The sequence below is a fragment of the Lithobates pipiens genome, unplaced genomic scaffold, assembly GCF_037356315.1.
Source record: "Lithobates pipiens isolate NorthernLeopardFrog02 unplaced genomic scaffold, aLitPip1_a1.2 Scaffold_24, whole genome shotgun sequence".
NCBI lineage: Eukaryota > Metazoa > Chordata > Amphibia > Anura > Ranidae > Lithobates > Lithobates pipiens.
Window position 1 is genome coordinate 13,995 of NW_027507786.1, and position 19,434 is coordinate 33,428.

A 19,434-nucleotide genomic window follows, 5' to 3' on the forward strand; every position below is an offset into this window, starting at 1 on the left:
GCACTACACTGACCACCAATGCAAGAGGGGACTATACTGACCACCAATGTAAGGTGGGGCTATACTGGCCAACAATGTAAGGCGGGACTACACTGTCCACCAACGTAACGGAGGACTACACTGACCACCAATGTAAGGGGGGACTACACTAACCAACAATGTAAAGGGGCACCACACTGACCACCAATGTAAGGAGGGCCTACACTGAGCACCAACGTAAGTGGGGACTACACTGACCAACAATGTAAGGGGGCACTATGCTGACCCCCAATGTAAGGGGGCACTATGCTGACCCCCAATGTAAGGGGGCACTATGCTGACCCCCAATGTAAGGGGGCACTATGCTAACCCCCAATGTAAGGGGGGTCTACCTTGACCAACAATGTAAGGGGGATCTACAATGGTCACCAATTTAAGAAAGAACTAGATTGAAAACCAACATAAGGGAGCATTTCACTGACCACCAACATAAGGGGGGGGGGGGGGGACTACCCTGGCCACTAATGATACAAAGAACTACATTGACCACCAATGTAAGGGCGCACTACAATTTGTATGGCCTGCATTTCTTTTCTGGACATTCTTATGTGTGTTAATACCCTACGTATACCACATTTCCTTTTATCTTACCCATTTTAATTAGCAGGGGTTCCCTCAGACCAAAACATAATTTGAAGGGTTCCTTTGTGTTAAGAGGTTTAGAAAGGTTAAAGTAGAATATATGGTGTATAACACAAGTGGGTATAGATACATTATCTATCGCAAGGACTAGGGTGGGGGTCAGCAACCTGCAGATCGCGACCAGGTGACTAGTAGATCGCGGTCTGGGTTTGCTGATCTGCCATCCCAGAGAATCAATCAGAGTGCAATGCAGAGGGACTACAGTCTGAGTGTGTTTGACAGGTGGTGAGGAAGCAATATGTTGCCTCCTCACCACCTGATTAAGCCTAGGTTCACACTGTAGCGTTCCGGGATTCCAGCACCGGTTTTCGCATCTTATCTCTCCAGCACGCTGATCATACTGCTCTCTGCGAAACACTGCGAGTATCAATACAATGTTAATGACACCCCCAGAACGGGCTACAGATCGCAGTGTGAACTGTGGATTCAGACAGGAATCAGATTGCATGGGTGAGAACACCCATGCGATCGGAGTTCAGTGCGGGGGGGGGGGGACCAGTACCTTTTTTTTATGCAAATCCAGCATGAGTTCATCCATACAACTCATGATTGCCATGCAATGAATTTGATTGTGATACGGTAGTACGGCAATTAGAGGTTTAAATCAGGTGTGAGGAGGCGACACAGTGCCTGGTGATCTTTGACTTTTCCTATGTTATTCAGGTAGACAGTGACGTCGCTAGGGGGTGGCTTTTGGGGCTGTAGACCCGAATCTGGGGCCCACAGCCCCGATTCTCTGCAGGGGTCCCCAAGGGGAGGGGAGGCTCTCTTGGGACCCTGATGCAAGTGGGGGGCTCTTTGGGGACCCTGATGAAAGGGGGAGGCTCTCTGGGGACCCTGATGAAAGGGGGAGGCTCTCTGGGGACCCTGATGAAAGGGGGAGGCTCTCTGGGGACCCTGATGTAAGTGGGGGTCTCTCTATGGACCCTGATTTAAGGGGGGGCTCTCTGGGGACCCTGATTTAAGGGGGGGCTCTCTGGGGACCCTGATTTAAGGGGGGGCTCTCTGGGGACCCTGATTTAAGGGGGGGCTCTCTGGGGACCCTGATTTAAGGGGGAGGCTCTCTGGGGACCCTGATTTAAGGGGGGGCTCTCTGGGGACCCTGATTTAAGGGGGGGGCTCTCTGGGGACCCTGATTTAAGGAGGGGGGCTCTCTGGGGACCCAGATTTAAGGAGGGGGGGCTCTCTGGGGACCCTGATGTAAGGAGGGGTTCTCTGCGGACCCTGATGTAAGGAGGGGCTCTCTGCGGACCCTGATGTAAGGAGGGGCTCTCTGCGGACCCTGATGTAAGGAGGGGCTCTCTGCGGACCCTGATGTAAGGAGGGGCTCTCTGCGGACCCTGATGTAAGGAGGGGCTCTCTGCGGACCCTGATGTAAGGAGGGGCTCTCTGCGGACCCTGATGTAAGGAGGGGCTCTCTGCGGACCCTGATGTAAGGAGGGGCTCTCTGCGGACCCTGATGTAAGGAGGGGCTCTCTGCGGACCCTGATGTAAGGAGGGGCTCTCTGCGGACCCTGATGTAAGGAGGGGCTCTCTGCGGACCCTGATGTAAGGAGGGGCTCTCTGCGGACCCTGATGTAAGGAGGGGCTCTCTGCGGACCCTGATGTAAGGAGGGGCTCTCTGCGGACCCTGATGTAAGGAGGGGCTCTCTGCGGACCCTGATGTAAGGAGGGGCTCTCTGGGGACCCTGATGTAAGGAGGGGCTCGCTGGAGACCCTGATGTAAGTGGGGGGCTCTCTGGGGACCCTGATGTAAGGAGGGGCTTTCTGGGGACCCTGATGTAAGTGGGGGGCTTTCTGGGGACCCTGATGCAAGTGGGAGGCTCTCTGGGGATATATATATATATATATATATATATATATATATATATATATATATATATACATACACACATACACACACACACACACACACACACATATATTACTGTATATACATGTGTATGCCCGCCCAAGCGTATGACTTTCTTTACTACGCTGCTATGGGCTCTACCCCCAGATCTTTTGTAGACCTAGCAACACCCCTGCAGGTAGATCTCCACCTCTTTAATGTTACCTACCCCTGTACTAGAGTCACCAAAGTGTCTGTTCATACTTAGGGGTGGTGAGGGTGCGAGTGTAGGGTCAACAAACCATCCATTCCAGATCTTCTAAAATTTAAGAGGGCTACCTCTGCAGCTGTCATGAAAAAATTCCCCTTCTCCATCTAAATACATTCAGTAGGGTTTTGGAGAGAGAGCCAGCGTTGTGCAATCGTTTTCCTGGCTATGATCTGGTTGCCGCTATCTCTAGGTAAGGGGCGTCAAGGAAAAAAGTTCTAAAAGTCCAAAGGAGGTTCATTTTTGGTTCAGTGGAACAGTGAAGTTGAAAACTACAACTAAAGCCCCATACACACTATCAGATTATCTGCTGAGTTTTTCCTTCAGATTTACCAAAACCATATAATATGAGGACAAACCTTAGGAGTTTCAATGTGTATGCAATCAGGCAGGCCCTTCTACTACATGGTTTTGGTAAATCTAAAGGAAAAACTCAGCAGATAATCTGATAGTGTGTATGGGGCTTTATGATCTCAAAAACACTTTGCCGGTATCGGACCAGAATATTTTACAACTTCATTTTTAGGTTTAGATACACTTTGGATTCCGATAATGTCCTAGTGACTACTTGGAAACGTCGGGTCACTTCCAGCTCGCACAATGAATTGCCACCACAGCGGAAGTGAAGACAGCACCAATAAAATCCCCAAGATACCTTCTCCGATTTTTTTCTCTCTTTTTTTACAGCTGGGTTTTGTTGACAAATATTGTATCGGCTGTGGCGTCCATAAAGATTTAATTACCTAATCCATACTCGCAGTTGTCTTTTTCTGAAAGCAATTTGTTGACACCGTCCATCTGTCGGCGGTTAATATATGCAGAATTAATTTTCTAGAGTGCCTGGGCTCTTCTTCAACAAGATTATCACACCGGTAAAGGCTCCGTCATTTCAGTTATTATCACATCTTATTAAAACAAACTATTTCGCTGTGAGAGGAAAAGCGCAGCTGTGGTCAGGTCCGAGACGTGTTCGTGGTTCAAGGGGCAGTCCTGGGATTTGGGGATGACTAAGCGGGAATTTCTTCCTCGGAAACGGTAAACCTAAAACGGAATGACTTTAGTTTGCTAAAACACTGTGTATTATAAGTGCCATTTGCATCTCAGTGATGCGGATCTCCTGCAGCCTCTTTGAGGGCACTTCTTGCCCACTTACACTCCAGCAAAGAGTAGAACTAAACTGATCAACTATTTAAGGGGCACTACACTGACCACCAGTTTAAGAAAGGTACTTCACTGAAACCAATGTAATGCAGGCCATACATGGTCGAATTTCGAACGAATTTTCTTTTCAAAATCAGAAAATTCGTTTTTTTTGTGATCCGATGATGCCACCATTGATTTTAGAAATTCGGCCGACCAAGCCTTCAATTTTACCTCATGTGAAAAGAATTTTCTTGGCCGGGAATCTTCTTTTCTCTCCGTACATTTTCTTTTCTTATTACATTTCTCGCACGATTCTCCCATCATTGATTAGAAAATCGTTCGTTTTTCAAAAAATTTCCAACATGTCCGATTCCTCAAATTTTATTTCCGCACGAAAATCGGCTGTTGCTGCAGCCCACTAATAGTGCGAAATTCATATGAAAATTCTTAGATACGATTTTCGAAAGAAAATTCTTTCGAAATTCGAACCGTGTATGGCCGGCATAAGTAATGATATAGATACACTGTATATACACACACACACACACATCTAAGGGAAAACGGGACAAATGAGTCAATTAAAACGAAGGTTTACTAAGGTCTAAGCCCTTGTACACACGGTCGGACATTCCGACAATCAAATCCATTGGATTTTGTCTGTCGGATTTTGTCCGAAAATGTTGCATACACACGGTCGGACAAAGTTGTCGGAAAATCCGATCGTTCAGAACGTGATGACATTATTTAGTTACGACGGGACTACGTTCAGGCTAGTAGCCAATAGCTTTGATGTAGGAATTTGATCTGAGCATGCGTGGCACTTTGTCCGATCGGAAATTCTCTACACATGATCGGAGTATGTCCGGTTGGAGCATTTTGTCTGAAAATTTAACCAAGTTGGAAAACTTGGTTAGACGGAGACAGTCCGATGGAGACCACACACAGTCGGAATATCCGACAAAATGGTCCGATCGGACACATTCCGTCGGAATCTCCGACCGTGTGTACGCGGCATAAGTCGATTACATACCTCCCAACTTTTTGAGATGGGAAGGAGGGACACCTATTAGCAAAAGTATGTAGGCATAGGGCACACCCCTGCCACACCCCTTTTTATACAAAAAAATAAGTTAAAGCCACTTTTTTTTTTTTTACCACTATTATTCTTTTATATTGGCTTTTGAAATATACAAGCGAAAAGAGAATTTCCCTCAAAGGGTGGGACTATGTAGTCACTGATATAGGAATACAAAATGTAGATAATATAAAATGTAGAAATATTATTACTACACAAGTATAAAAAGGCATGAAACATGAGCAAAATGTATAAATATTAGAGACATGCCCTAACAGAGTGTGGAATGAGAGTAGGATACAGGCTAACGCATTTCGGGAGTCCTTCTTTAGAAGTGTCCTGAATTAACAGTATAAGAAATTTTTCAAATAATGGAGGTTGTATCAGAGTTGCATCTCGCAGAGCCTAAAATCCTATGGGAGATGGGCCAAAGATCTAAAGTTCTCTAATACCACACCCGATGAGACCAGAGGACCAACTTGGACACAACCTACAAAGGTTCCCCCCGGATGCTGCCACAAGGCAGGAGTTTTGAAATGTTGAGAGTATTGCAGCAGGAGGGTGAAAACCAGGGCTGGACTGGGACAAAAATGTGGCCCTGGACTTCATCATGACCTTTAATTCTGAGTGTCTCCATCAGCACTTCCCCTTACATCAGAGTGTCCTCCCTCTCCTCCCCCTCCCACGTGTATTCACAGTTTTGAAGGTAGCTTCTCATTCCTCTCTCCAGTCATGTGATGAGTGACAAGTGATAAGGGGAGAGAGGATGGAACGTCTGCCAGCTATCTCCCCCTGCAGGCTGGAGGGAGCAGAAAGCCTAATGCTCTCTCCAGCAAGTGATGGCAGCTGCTCCCCCTAACAGGAGTGAAATCACGATCACTCACTGTCAGAGAGGAGCAGCTCCAGGACTGCACCTGACTGGCCCACTGGGCCATCGGCCCACCGGGAAACTCCCTGTAGTCCCAATGGCCAGCACATGCCTGGTGAAAACCCTAATGCCGCATACACACGACCAGACTTTTCGAAGGACTAGGTCCCACGGTCTTCCCGACGGACTTTCGGCGGAGTTCCGATGGACTTTCCAAACGAAAGGACTTGGCCACACACACAAGCACACCAAAGTCCGACGGATTTGAATGTGATGACGTACGACTGGACTAGAATAAGGAAGTTCATAGCCAGTAGCCAATAGCTGCCCTCGCGTAGATTTTCGTCCGTCGGACTAGCATACAGATGAACGGATTTTTCGACTGGACTCGAGTCCGTCTGAAAGATTTGAAACATCTTTTATTTCTAGGTCCGTCGGACTTCTGGGAAAGAAAAGTCTGCTGTTGCCCGCACACGATCGTAATATCCGACGGATTCATTCTGTCAGACCTAGTCAGTCGAAAAGCCCGGTTGTGTGTACGCGCCATAAATCTGTCAAATAAATGACTGAAGAGTATGAGGGGGGGGTCACGGCGTACACAAAGTCACAGTGTGAGGTAAAGATCCCAAGTGTATTGCTGGATAGAGGGGTGATAGAGGGGTGGTCGATTTGAAGAGCCTCAATGGGAACTCAGTAAGATAGCGACCAGCCAGCAACTCTACTGGCCCCTAAAAAATATACAAATGAAACAAATTCTGACCTGGATAAAATATTTAGCACTGGGAAACACTTTTTAAAAGATAAATAGTGCATTTTATATACCGAGCAGATACAGGAGTCGCCGCTTCCTGCCATTTCGGAAGAGTAGGAGGAGAGCCCCATCACTCCAGGAGAGGAGCAGAGCCCCGCCACACGAGTAGTAAGTGCTGCCAGACCAGCCGCGGGGGGGGGCTTGGTTAAAGTGACAGCCGGGGGACATGCCTGGCTGCATATGATGGGCACAGTGGCTGTATTTGGTGGGCACAGTGGCTGCATATGATGGGCACAAGGGTTGCATTTGATGGCAAAGTGGCTGTATTTGGTGGGCACAGTGGCTGCATATGATGGGCACAGTGGCTGCATATGATGGGCACAAGGGCTGTATTTGGTGGGTACAGTGGCTGCATATGATGGGCACAGCAGCTGCACATGATGGGCACAGTGGCTGCATTTGATGGGGCACAGTGGCTGCATTTGATGGGGCACAGTGGCTGCATTTGATGGGGCACAGTGGCTGCATTTGATGGGGCACAAGGGATGCATTTGGTGGGCACAAGGGATGCATTTGATGGGCACAGTGGCTGCATTTGATGGGGCACAGTGGCTGCATTTGATGGGGCACAGTGGCTGCATTTGGTGGGCACAAGGATGCATTTGGTGGGCACAGCAAATGCATATGATGGGGCACAGTGAGGCTGCATATGATGAGGCACAGTGAGGCTGCATTTGCTGGGCACAGTGAGGCTGCATTTGCTGGGCACAGTGAGGCTGCATTTGCTGGGCACAGTGAGGCTGCATTTGCTGGGCACAGTGAGGCTGCATTTGCTGGGCACAGTGAGGCTGCATTTGCTGGGCACAGTGAGGCTGCATTTGCTGGGCACAGTGAGGCTGCAATTGATTTTTTATTTTTTATTTTTTTTAAGTATTTTTCAGAATTTTATCTTATTTTGCTTGCGCCCCCCCAAACGTTTTGAGCACCAGCCGCCACTGGTACAGATATATGCATCAGACCAAAATGAGGCGCAAATGAGGAGGAGAGAGTGTCAGAGGGACTTTGTTCCTAATCAGGGACAGTCCCTCAAAATCAGGGACATTTGGGAGTGATGCTAATAAGGGGGTAAAACATTTGGTTCTCAGAGGGCAATGGATGGTCTGATCAGGTCTGCCTAAAAAAACCTGAAAGGCGGACCCGATCGTTCCGCCCGTGTGAAAGGGGCCTAAGGAAATACTTCCTCCTGCCTGCAGCAGACCGATGACATCACTTCAGCCTAAGAAAAACCGTTACTGGTGCTGTATATTGTGACAGCTCCAGAATGCATCATTGCAGACTGTAAAGTTACTGAAAGGCAAGTAAATATTTGAGCATAGATCCGCTTTAATCTCTGTGGGCACTGTTGGCTCATCATAGATTAATATGAAATGCCAGCTATAAAGAGAAGAAGAGATGCCCGGTGTCGCCCTCTGCAGATCTTTCCGTAATCCATAAAGTGAAGTCATGTTTTAATTAACAAGCCGTATTATTTTTTTTCTCTCTGTCTGTCTGTGTAGGTTATTACAGATACTAATTACATGGACTCATCTGCTTCAGATACAAAGAGTCTGTGGAGCCCGGAGATGACCTGCACACCATTATATCAGAAGACGGGGGGAGTACCGGTCACTCAGCACGCCACGTGTAATAGGGCTAGTGGCAGCGTTACAAGTTATTAGAATAACGAGTGGCTAATTGGACGCAAACCAGAGGTTTCTGCTGCAAAGTCAGCGACAAAACTAGACAAAAATCCTAAAAGAGATATATATATATATATATATATATATATATATATAGATAGATAGATAGATAGATAGATAGATAGATAGATATTATATTCTGCTCCTTAAAAAGAAACTTTTGTCCAATAGAAGACATATGGGAATATGATCAGAACAATAAAACTTCTTATTCATGTGATAAATTGTCTTTTTTTTTTTATATCTTCTCACTGAATAACTGCCATACAAGAATTATGCATACACTATCTCACAAAAGTGAGTACACCCCTCACATTTTTGTAAATATTTTATTCCATCTTTTCATGTGACAACACTGAAGAAATGACACTTTGCTACAATGTAAAGTAGTGAGTGTACAGCTTGTATAACAGTGTCAATTTGCTGTCCCCTCAAAATAAATCAATACAAAGCCATTAATGTCTAAACTGCTGGCAACAAAAGTGAGTACACCCCTAAATGAAAATGTCCAAATTGGGCCCAATTAGCCATTTTCCCTCCCGGGTGTCATGTGGCTCATTAGTGTTACAAGGTCTCAGGTGTGAATGGGGAGCAGGTGTGTTAAATTTGGTGTTATCGCTCTCACTCTCTCATACTGGTCACTGGAAGCTCAACATGGCACCTCATGGGAAAGAACTCTGAGGATCTGAAAAAAAATCATATTGCTCTACATAAAGATGGCCTAGGCTATAAGAAGATTGCCAAGACCCTGAAACTGAGCTGCAGCACGGTGGCCAACACCATACAGCAGTTTAACAGGACAGGTTCCCCTCAGAACAGGCCTCGTCATGGTTGACTAAAGAAGTTGAGTGCGCGTGTCCAGCATCATATCCAAAGGTTGTCTTTGGGAAATAGACGTATGAGTGCTGCCAGCATTGTTGTAGAGGTTGAAGGGGTGGGGGGGTCAGCCTGTCAGTGCTCAGACCATACACCGCACACTGCATCAAATTGGTCTGCATGGGTGTAGTCCCAGAAGGAAGCCTCTTCTAAAATATGATGTACAAGAAAGCCCACAAAAAGTTTACTGAAGACAAGCAGACTAAGGACATGGATTACTGGAACCATGTCCTGTGATCTGATGAGACCAACATAAGCTTATTAGGTTCAGATGGTGACAATCGTGTGTGGGGGCAACCAGGTGAGGAGTACAAAGACAAGTGTGTCTTGCCTACAGTGAAGCATGGTGATAGGAGTGTCATGGTCTGGGGCTGCATGAGTGCTGCCGGCACTGGGGAGCTACAGATCATTGAGGGAACCATGAATGCCAACATGTACTGTGACATACTGAAGCAGAGCTGATCCCCTCCCTTCAGAGACTGGGCCGCAGGGCAGTATTCCAACATGATAATGACCCCAAACACACCTCCAAGATGACCACTGCCTTGCTAAAGAAGCTGAGGGTAAAGGTGATGGACTGGCCAAGCATGTCTCCAGACCTAAACCCTATTGAGCATCTGTGGGTCATCCTCAAATGGAAGGTGGAGGAGTGCAAGGTCTCTAATATCCAACAGCTCCGTGATGTCATCATGGAGGAGGGGAAGAGGACTCCAGTGGTAACCTGTGAAGCTCTGGTGAGCTCCATGCCCAAGAGGGTTAAGGCAGTGCTGGAAAATAATGGTGACTGCACAAAATATTGACACTTTGGACCCAATTTGGACATTTTCTGGCTGTGTGTTGAGTTATTTTGAGGGGACAGCAAATTTACACCGTTATACAAGCTGTACACTCACTACTTTACATTGTAGCAAAATGTCCTTTCTTCAGTGTTGTCACATGAAAAGATAGAATAAAATATTTACAAAAATGTGAGGGGTGTACTCACTTTTGTGAGATACTGTATATCAAACATTCTAACATATCTGCACAGTCATTGCCCATTAAGGGGCATCCACCATCGTTCCCCTGAGTTCCAGAGTCTGCACAACCACTGTGGCCATTATAAAGGGGCTCCCACCACCCCTGTACTGAGCTCCTGGGTCTGCACACCTGCTGTGCCCATTATGATGAGCTCTCACCAATCCAGAGTTTCTGTTCTGCACACTTGCTGGGTTCATTACAAGGGTCTCTCATCCATTTGCGGAGTTCTGGGTTTGTGTGCCTGCTGTGCCCATCATGAGGAGTTCCCATCATCCCTGCTGTGAATTTCTCGATCAGCACACTTGCTGTGCTCATCAAGAGGGGTTCCCAGGTCTACACATCTGCTGTGCTCAGTATAGGGGCCCTCACATCCCTGTAATGAGTTCCCAGGTCTACACACTTGCTGTGCTCATCACGAGGGGATGGCACCTTCCCTACATTGAGTTCTTGAGTCTGTGCATCTGTTGTGCCCATTATTGGGGACTCCTACCATCCCCGCACTTACCCCGTCCTGGCTCTGCACACCTGCTGCATCCATCAAAAGGAGCTTCCAAGATCTGTGCTGTAAAATTATTGGTCTGCACACTTGCTGTGCTCATCAAGAGGGGTCCCCACCATCCCTGCAATGAGTTAATTGATCTGCACACACACTTGCTGTGCCAATTAACATGGGCTCCCACCATCCCTGTGATAAGTTTCAAGTGTCTGTACACCTGTTGTGTCCACCATGAGGGGCTCCCACCATCCCTGTGATAAGTTTCAAGGGTCTGTAAACCTGTTGTGTCCACCATGAGGGGCTCCCACTATCCCTGTGCTGAGTTTCTGGGTCTGCACACCTGCTGCATCCATCATGAAGGGTTCCCATGATCCCTGCCATGAATATTTTGGTCTGAACACTTGTTGAGCAAATCAAGAGGGGTTACCACCATCCCTGCAATGGGTTCATGGGTCTGTACATCTGCTGTGCTAATTACCATGAGTTCCCACCATCTCTGTGCTGAGTTCCTGGGTCTGTACCCCTGTTGTGTCCACTATGAGGGGTTCCCACCATCCCTGTGCTGAGTTCCTGGGTCTGTACCCCTGTTGTGTCCACTATGAGGGGTTCCCACCATCCCTGTGCTGAGTTCCTGGGTCTGTACCCCTGTTGTGTCCACTATGAGGGGCTCCCATTATCCCTGTGCTGAATTCCTTGGTCTGCACACTTGCTGGACAAATCAAGAGGGGGCGCTCCTACCATCCCTGTGATGAGTTTCCAGGTCTACACACAGGTTGGGTCCACCATCCCTGTCGATATTTATTTGATATTATGAAGATCTTAACAAGAAAAGTTGGAACACTGAAAGGTGGGAGACAGAAGTCAAGGGCTGACCCAGTATACCAGGGGACACGATTGGTGAGATCCCTGCGGCGTTCCCATGTCTGCACACCTGCAGTGTCCATCACTAGAGTTCCCTCTCTCCCTGCACTGAGTTTTACAATCTGGTTCCAACTGGGCCAAATCACCGACGCATTTCACCCCACCCTAAGGGCCTAATCATAAAGGTTAGAGGTCTGCTCACATGCTGTGCCCATTGTGAGGGTTTTCCACCATCCCTGCGCTGAGTTCCTATGCCTGCACACCTGCTGTGCCCATTATGATTTCACTGTAGAACAATCATCACTGTCACCCCGTGACCTTAACAAGAAGCTTTGGGCACCGCGCCAGGTCCCCAATCCTGCTATCACCGATGACTCTCACTATGTGCCGACAAGGAACGTGCCCATGCTGGTTATGAATACAATCTCTAACAAAAGCAAAGTTTATGCTGCACATCAAACAGAAGCCCAATTAAGACAAGTAAAAGTGCCTTCAGCCCGGATCCAACCGTGTTACGCCCCGACGCATTTTACCCCACCCACAACGTTTAGTCATGGAGGTCACAGGTCTGTAGACACGCAGTGGCTTCATGAAGGGAAATCCCACCATCCCTGTGCTGGGGTTATTTTTTGGTCTGCACACTTGCTGTGCCCATCCTCAAGGGTTACCACCATCCCTTCACCGAGTTGCCAGGCCTGCGCGCCTGTTGTGTCCAGTGACGGCTGGTCCTCCATTTTTTTGAACAGGCGGATGGCTGGTGGTTTGTTTGCTACACCCCCCCCACCCCCAGTCAGTCCGTTGGTCAGTCAGTCAAACCCCCCAGGGCCCCCACCTTCCTATCGGCAAAAGACCCCCCTCCGTCCACCCACCAGCCCCGTACTTACCCCATCTAGGTTGCGGGCAGCTTCGGCGGCTTCTCCCTGTGCCTTCTCCTCGGCGGCCAATATTGGCCTTCTCGCCAATCAGGTCTTAAGACCAGCTTCCTGATTATTAATTCGCTATTGTCACACAACTGGGTGGGTTTGGGGTGCAGTGCTCTGCGTCCTGAGCCCACCCTTTTTTAAGCCAATTAGAGCTTCAGGCTCTAATCATGTGCTTCAGAAAAAAACAAAAAACAAAAAAAAAAAAACATTGAAATCCATGCGTCCAGCACCCTGCATGTAGATTAGGGGCCCGGGCACATGGATTAGGGGGGCGGTGCCCCTAATTCAGCAGCTGCCAATGCTTGTGTCTATTATGAGGGGTCTTCAGCATCCCTGCACTGAGTTCCTGGTTCTGCACACCTGTTGTGTCCATTATGAGGGGTTTTCAGCATCCCTGGCTGCACGGATTTCCTGGGTCTGCACACTTCTTGTGCCCATTATGATGTCACTGTCGAACAATTAGCATTGCCACCCTGGTAAAGGAAGCGGAAAAATAATGGATTTACTGGCAGAGGCACTGTGGCCACACGGTTCTCATGATGTCCAAAAAAAATTTCTGTCCCCAGCTGGAAGTGTGAATGAGCCCTTTGTGTAATTTTTCACATTGCATTTTAGTCCTGATGGCGGAGGTGGATTGTCATCCCTCCGAAACGCGTTGAACTTTATATACAATGTATGTTCTGTCCTTTAGACTCCAATATTGCAGGTGGCACTTTAATTCTAAAAGCTTACCCCTCAATCATGGGAATTGTAGAAATCCTTCTGTGTGCAGACGTTGCCAGCCCAACAATCACATTCTCCATTAATTAACGACGACATCATACTGCTGGATGACATCATTCAACTAAACTTCAGGGCTCCGGCGCCTTTAACCCACTCCATGAAAGTGGACATTGATGTCACTGGTGACAAGTGAACAGCAGAAGGCAGAGAAGGCCAGGAGTATGAACGCAGTCTAATTCACGAGGCTCTCGGCAGCCCTTTCTTCTTTTCTGTGTCAGGGATTTGATTTGTTGCTATAGTAATGATCAGAAGGACTTGTATTCTCTCAGATCCCCATTTATTGAGGTGCTCTGAAGCTGACCCCGGCTCTTACAGCGGAGTTCTCATCAAACTGGGTGTGGAATACTTCAAGTGCATGTCAGGGCAAAAAAATAAATCCAATCCATACATCCCCACCGTACAAGAACATTTCTCCATGGTTTATTCTTATAAAGACCCGGCAAGTACAGAAGATTCCTACATTCATTCAAGTGGATTTCTACATTATTTCACAAAAGTGAGTACACCCCTCACATTTTTGTAAATATTTTATTCTATCTTTTCATGTGACAACACTGAAGAAATGACACTTGTCTACAATGTAAAGTAGTGAGTGTACAGCTTGTATAACAGGGTAAATTTGCTGTCCCCTCAAAATAACTCAAAACACAGCCATTAATGTCTACACCGCTGGCCACAAAAGTGAGTACACCCCTAAGTGAAAATGTCCAATTTGGGCCCAAAGTGTCAATATTTTGTGTGGCCACCATTATTTTCCAGCACTACCTTAACCCTCTTGGGCATGGAGGTCACCAGAGCTTCACAGGTTGGCACTGCAGTCCTCTTCCACTCCTCCATGATGACATCACAGAGCTGGTGGATGTTAGAGACCTTGCGCTCCTCCACCTTCTGTTTGAAGATGTCCCACAGATGCTCAATAGGGTTTAGGTCTGGAGACATGCTTGGCCAGTTCATCACCTTTACCCTCAGCTTCTTTAGAAAGGCAGTGGTCATCTTGGAGGTGTGTTTGGGGTCGTTGAAATCCTGACCAGCCCAGTCTCTGAAGGGAGGGGATCATGCTCTGCTTCAGTATGTCACAGTACATGTTGGCATTCATGGTTCCCTCAATGATCTGTAGCCCCCCAGTGCCGGCAGCACTCATGCAGCCCCAGACCATGACACTCCCACCACCATGCTTGACTGTAGGCAAGACACACTTGTCTTTGTCCTCTTCACCTGGTTGCCGCCACACACGCTTCACACCATCTGAACCAAATACGTTTATCTTGGTCTCATCAGACCACAGGACATGGTTCCAGTAATCCATGTCCTTAGTCTGCTTGTCTTCAGCAAACTGTTTGTGGGCTTTCTTGTGCATCATATTTAGAAGAGGCTTCCTCCTGGGACGACAGCCATGCAGACCAATTTGATGCAGTGTGCGGCGTATGGTCTGAGCACCGACAGGCTGACCCTCCACCCCTTCAACCTCTGCAGCAATGCTGGCAGCACTCATACGTCTATTGCCCAAAGACAACCTCTGGATATGACGCTGAGTACGTGACCTCAACTTCTATGGTCGACCATGGCGAGGCCTGTTCTGAGTGCAGCCTGTCCTGTTAAACTACTGTATGGTCTTGGCCACCGTGCTACAGCTCAGTTTCAGGGCCTTGGCAATCTTCTTATAGCCTAGGCCAGTGATGATTTCCCATGATGCTCATGTACTCTGCAGTGGAGTTGAGCATCATGGGAAATGTAGTTCTAAAACATCTGGGGTGCCAAGGTTCGCCATCACTGGCCTAGGCCATCTTTATGTAGAGCAACAATTCTTTTTTTCAGATCCTCAGAGAGTTCTTTGCCATGAGGTGCCATGTTGAACTTCCATTGACCAGTATGAGAGTGTGAGAGCGATAACACCAAATTTAACACACCTGCTCCCCATTCACACCTGAGACCTTGTAACACTAACGAGTCACATGACACCGGGGAGGGAAAATGGCTAATTGGGCCCAATTTGGACATTTTCACTTAGAGGTGTACTCACTTTTGTTGCCAGCGGTTTAGACATTAATGGCTGTGTGTTGAGTTATTTTGAGGGGACAGAAAATTGACACTGTTATACAAGCTGTACACTCACTACTTTACATTGTAGACAAGTGTCATTTCTTCAGTGTTGTCACATGAAAAGATAGAATAAAATATTTACAAAAATGTGAGGGGTGTACTTACTTTTGTGAGATGCTGTATGTCCTGTTGTGGGCTGACACCGCTCGTCTTCTGCTAAACTACACACACCCTCCCACTCTTCTATTCCTCTATAACACGTAGAATACAGGCCGCCATAAACGGCTCAGTTTTCTTTTGTTCAGCACGTGTGGCGATTGAGAGAAAGTCGGTTGATCCCGAATCACATGAAGAGGGTGGATGGAGGAATTTCCAATGCCAGTGCCATGGCTGCCTGAAAACCCAAACTGCGACTGATTGGGTGCAGACACTTTCTGATAAACAATTTTCCACCCAACTTAAATTCACTTTTGTAGAGCTGAGTGCTGCTGATAGGAATTTTGTCTGATTCACAATTTAAAAAGGTGCGACTAGACTATAATGTGAAGGGGGAAATCTGATGTAATGGAGGGACTCTGCTGTATTTGTGTGTGTGTGTGTGGGGGGGGGGGGGGGGGGGGTAAAAGAGGAACTCTGGAGTGATGGGAGATTCTGATGTTAAGGGGTGTGAAGATGGGAACTCTGATGTAATGGAGGGACTCTGCTGTGAAGAGGGGACTCTGATATGAAAGAGGGGACCCTGATGTAATGGAGGGACTCTGCTGTGAAGAGGGGACTCTGATATGAAAGAGAGGACCCTGATGTAATGGAGGGACTCTGCTGTGAAGAGGGGACTCTGATGTGAAAGAGGGGACCCTGATGTAATGGAGGGACTCTACTGTGAAGAGGGGACTCTGATATGAAAGAGGGGACCCTGATGTAATGGAGGGACTCTGCTGTGAAGAGGGGACTCTGATATGAAAGAGAGGACCCTGATGTAATGGAGGGACTCTGCTGTGAAGAGGGGACTCTGATGTGAAAGAGGGGGCCCTGATGTAATGGAGGGACTCTACTGTGAAGAGGGGACTCTGATATGAAAGAGGGGACCCTGATGTAATGGAGGGACTCTGCTGTGAAGAGGGGACTCTGATATGAAAGAGAGGACCCTGATGTAATGGAGGGACTCTGCTGTGAAGAGGGGGGGGGTGTAGACTCAATAGTGAAGAGGAGACTTTGGTATGAAGGGAGACTCAGATGTAAAGGGGAGACTTTTGTGAGAAGGGGGGCTCTGATGTGGATGTACTCCAGTGTGAAGGCGGGATTCTGGCGTGAAGCAAGGAACTCTGATGTAATAGATGGAATCTGGTGCAAGGGGGGGGGGGGGGGGACACGACTGATTTAATGGAGGGACTGTAATGCAAAGGATAAACTCTGGAGTGAAGGGGGACCTCTGATGTAATGGATGGACTCTGCTGTGAAAGGGGGGGGGGGGGCTCAAAGAGGAACTCTGGAGTGAGGGGGTATTCTGGTGTAATGGAATGACCCTGCTGTGAAGGGGAGACTTTGGTGAGAAAGGGGTATTCTGATGTAATGGAGGGACTCGGATGTAATGGAGGGACTCTGGTGTATTAGTCTGTAGGGTTCAATATTAAGTTGGCAAACCCTTTGCAGCTATAACAGCTTCAACTCTTCTGGGAAGGCCGTCCACAAGGAGAGTTGTCTATGGGAATGTTTGATCATTCTTCCAAAAGCGTTCTTGTGAGGTCAGGCACCGATGTTAGACGAGAAGGCCTGGTTCGCAGTCTCCACTCTAATTCATCCCAAAGGTGTTCTATCGGGTTGAGGTCAGGACTCTGTACAGGCCAGTCAAGTTCCTCCACCTCAAACTTGCTACTCCATGTCTTTATGGACCTTGCTTTGTGCACTAGTCCAAATCATTTGGTGGAGGGGGGATTATGGTGTGGGGGGTTGTTTTTCAGGGGTTGGGCTTGGCTCCCTTAGTTCCAGTGAAGGGAACTCTTAAGCCCTTGTACACACAAGAGGAATGTGTCCGATCGGAGCGTTTTGCCGGATAATCCGACTGTGTGTGGTCTGCATCGGACTGTTTTCGTCGGACCAAATTTTCCAACTTGCCGGAAATATTTTCCGACAAAATGCTCCGATCGGACATACTCCGATCATGTGTAGAGAATTCCGATCGAACAAAGTGCCACGCATGCTCAGATCAAATTCCTACATCAAAGCTATTGGCTACTAGCCTGAACGTAGTCCCGTCGTAATGAAATAACGTCACCACGTTCTGAACGATCGGATTTTCTGACAACTTTGTCCGACCGTGTGTATACAACAGTTTCGGACAAAATCCGACGGACAAAATCCAACGGATTTGGTTGTCGGAATCTCCGACCGTGTGTACAAGGGCCTAAGGCTTCAGTATATCAAGACATTTTGGACAATTTCATGCTCCCAACTTTGTGGGAACAGTTTGGGGATGGTCCCTTCCAGTTCCAACATGACTGGTCACCAGTGCACAAAGCAAGGTCCATAAAGACATGGCTGAGCGAGTTTGGGGTGGAAGAACTTGACTGGCCTGCACAAAGTCCTGACCTCAACCTGATAGAACACCCTTGGAATGAATTAAAGTGGAGACTGCGAGCCAGGCCTTCTCGTCCAACATCAGTGCCTGACCTTACAAATGCGCTTCTGGAAGAATGGTCAAACATTCCCATAGACACACTCCTAAACCTTGTGGACGGCCTTCCCAGAAGAGTTGAAGCTGTTATAGCTGCAAAGGGTGGGCCAACTCAATATTGAACCCTACGGACGAAGACTGGGATGACATTAAAGTTCATGTGCGTGTCAAGACCGGCGTCCCAATACTTTTGACAATATAGTGTATGTGTTGTAGCCCTTCCCCTGTAAAGGATATACAGAGAATACTTCATTCTCTCCCACGTCTCATAAAAGCTCTGTAATCCCCGGAGAAATGTCAGGCTCCGAGTGAAGATCTCTTCTTTGGAGAGGAGAAGGAAGGTGTCGGGACTTCAGACATATACTTAGCTAAATAACATCTTGTTTATTGATTGCGTCTCCATGCTAGCGATCCGTCTTCTGTCCTCCGTAACCCAAAGTCGCTATTACAAATGATTGCTCAGTTAGTGATAATAGATTGCACCTTCTTCTGGAGATATAAATTGTTACCACAGACCAGACCGCGCTCCTCCGTTGTGAAGCCAAAAAGAGAGAGAGAGAAAAAAAAAAGAAGAAATAATAAAATTCCCAGTTGTGGAATATATCATTGGCCGATGAGTCACGCAGTCTATTAAATTGTCCAGGCCAATAATTCCGCGCATCAGTAACTTCTCCTTCCCCTCCAAAATAAGAGGATTTGCCGGCGCTGTCTTCGGGCCAGCTGGCCGCGATCCACCGAACGTATGTGACCGCGGTGCGTAATCTGCCCGGGCCTCTGCAATCTGTCACACGGAATCAGAACAATTTGCTCTGGACATTTGCAGACGTCTCCGGTAACCCGGCGCGGATGTCGGCACAAGGCTTCCAACGCCTTCCTACATTTCATTTAGCAAACCTTTATTTTTATTTTTTCTCAGTTGTTAAAAGGGAAAGGCTGGAATTAGGGCGTGATCTGGAGAAATAATAAGAGTCCAACCCTTTTCCCTTAGGGCGCATTTTATAAAAATAATACTCTAATGCAGGGGTCTCCAAATTGTTGCCCTTTGCTTATCTTTATCCGACCCTTGGTGCACTATTCCTCCCACTGACACCAACATTGGGGCAATATTCCTCCCACTGACACCAACAATGGGGCACTATTCCTCCCACTGACACCAACAATGGGGCACTATTCCTCCCACTGACACCAACAATGGGGCAATATTTCTTCCACTGAAACCAACAATGGGGCACTAGTGCTCCCATTGACACCAACAATGGGGCACTAATCTTCCCACTGACACCAACATTGGGGCAATATTCATCCCACTGACACCAACATTGGGGCACTATTCCTCCCACTGACACCAACAATGGGGCACTATTCCTCCCACTGACACCAACAATGGGGCACTATTCCTCCCACTGAC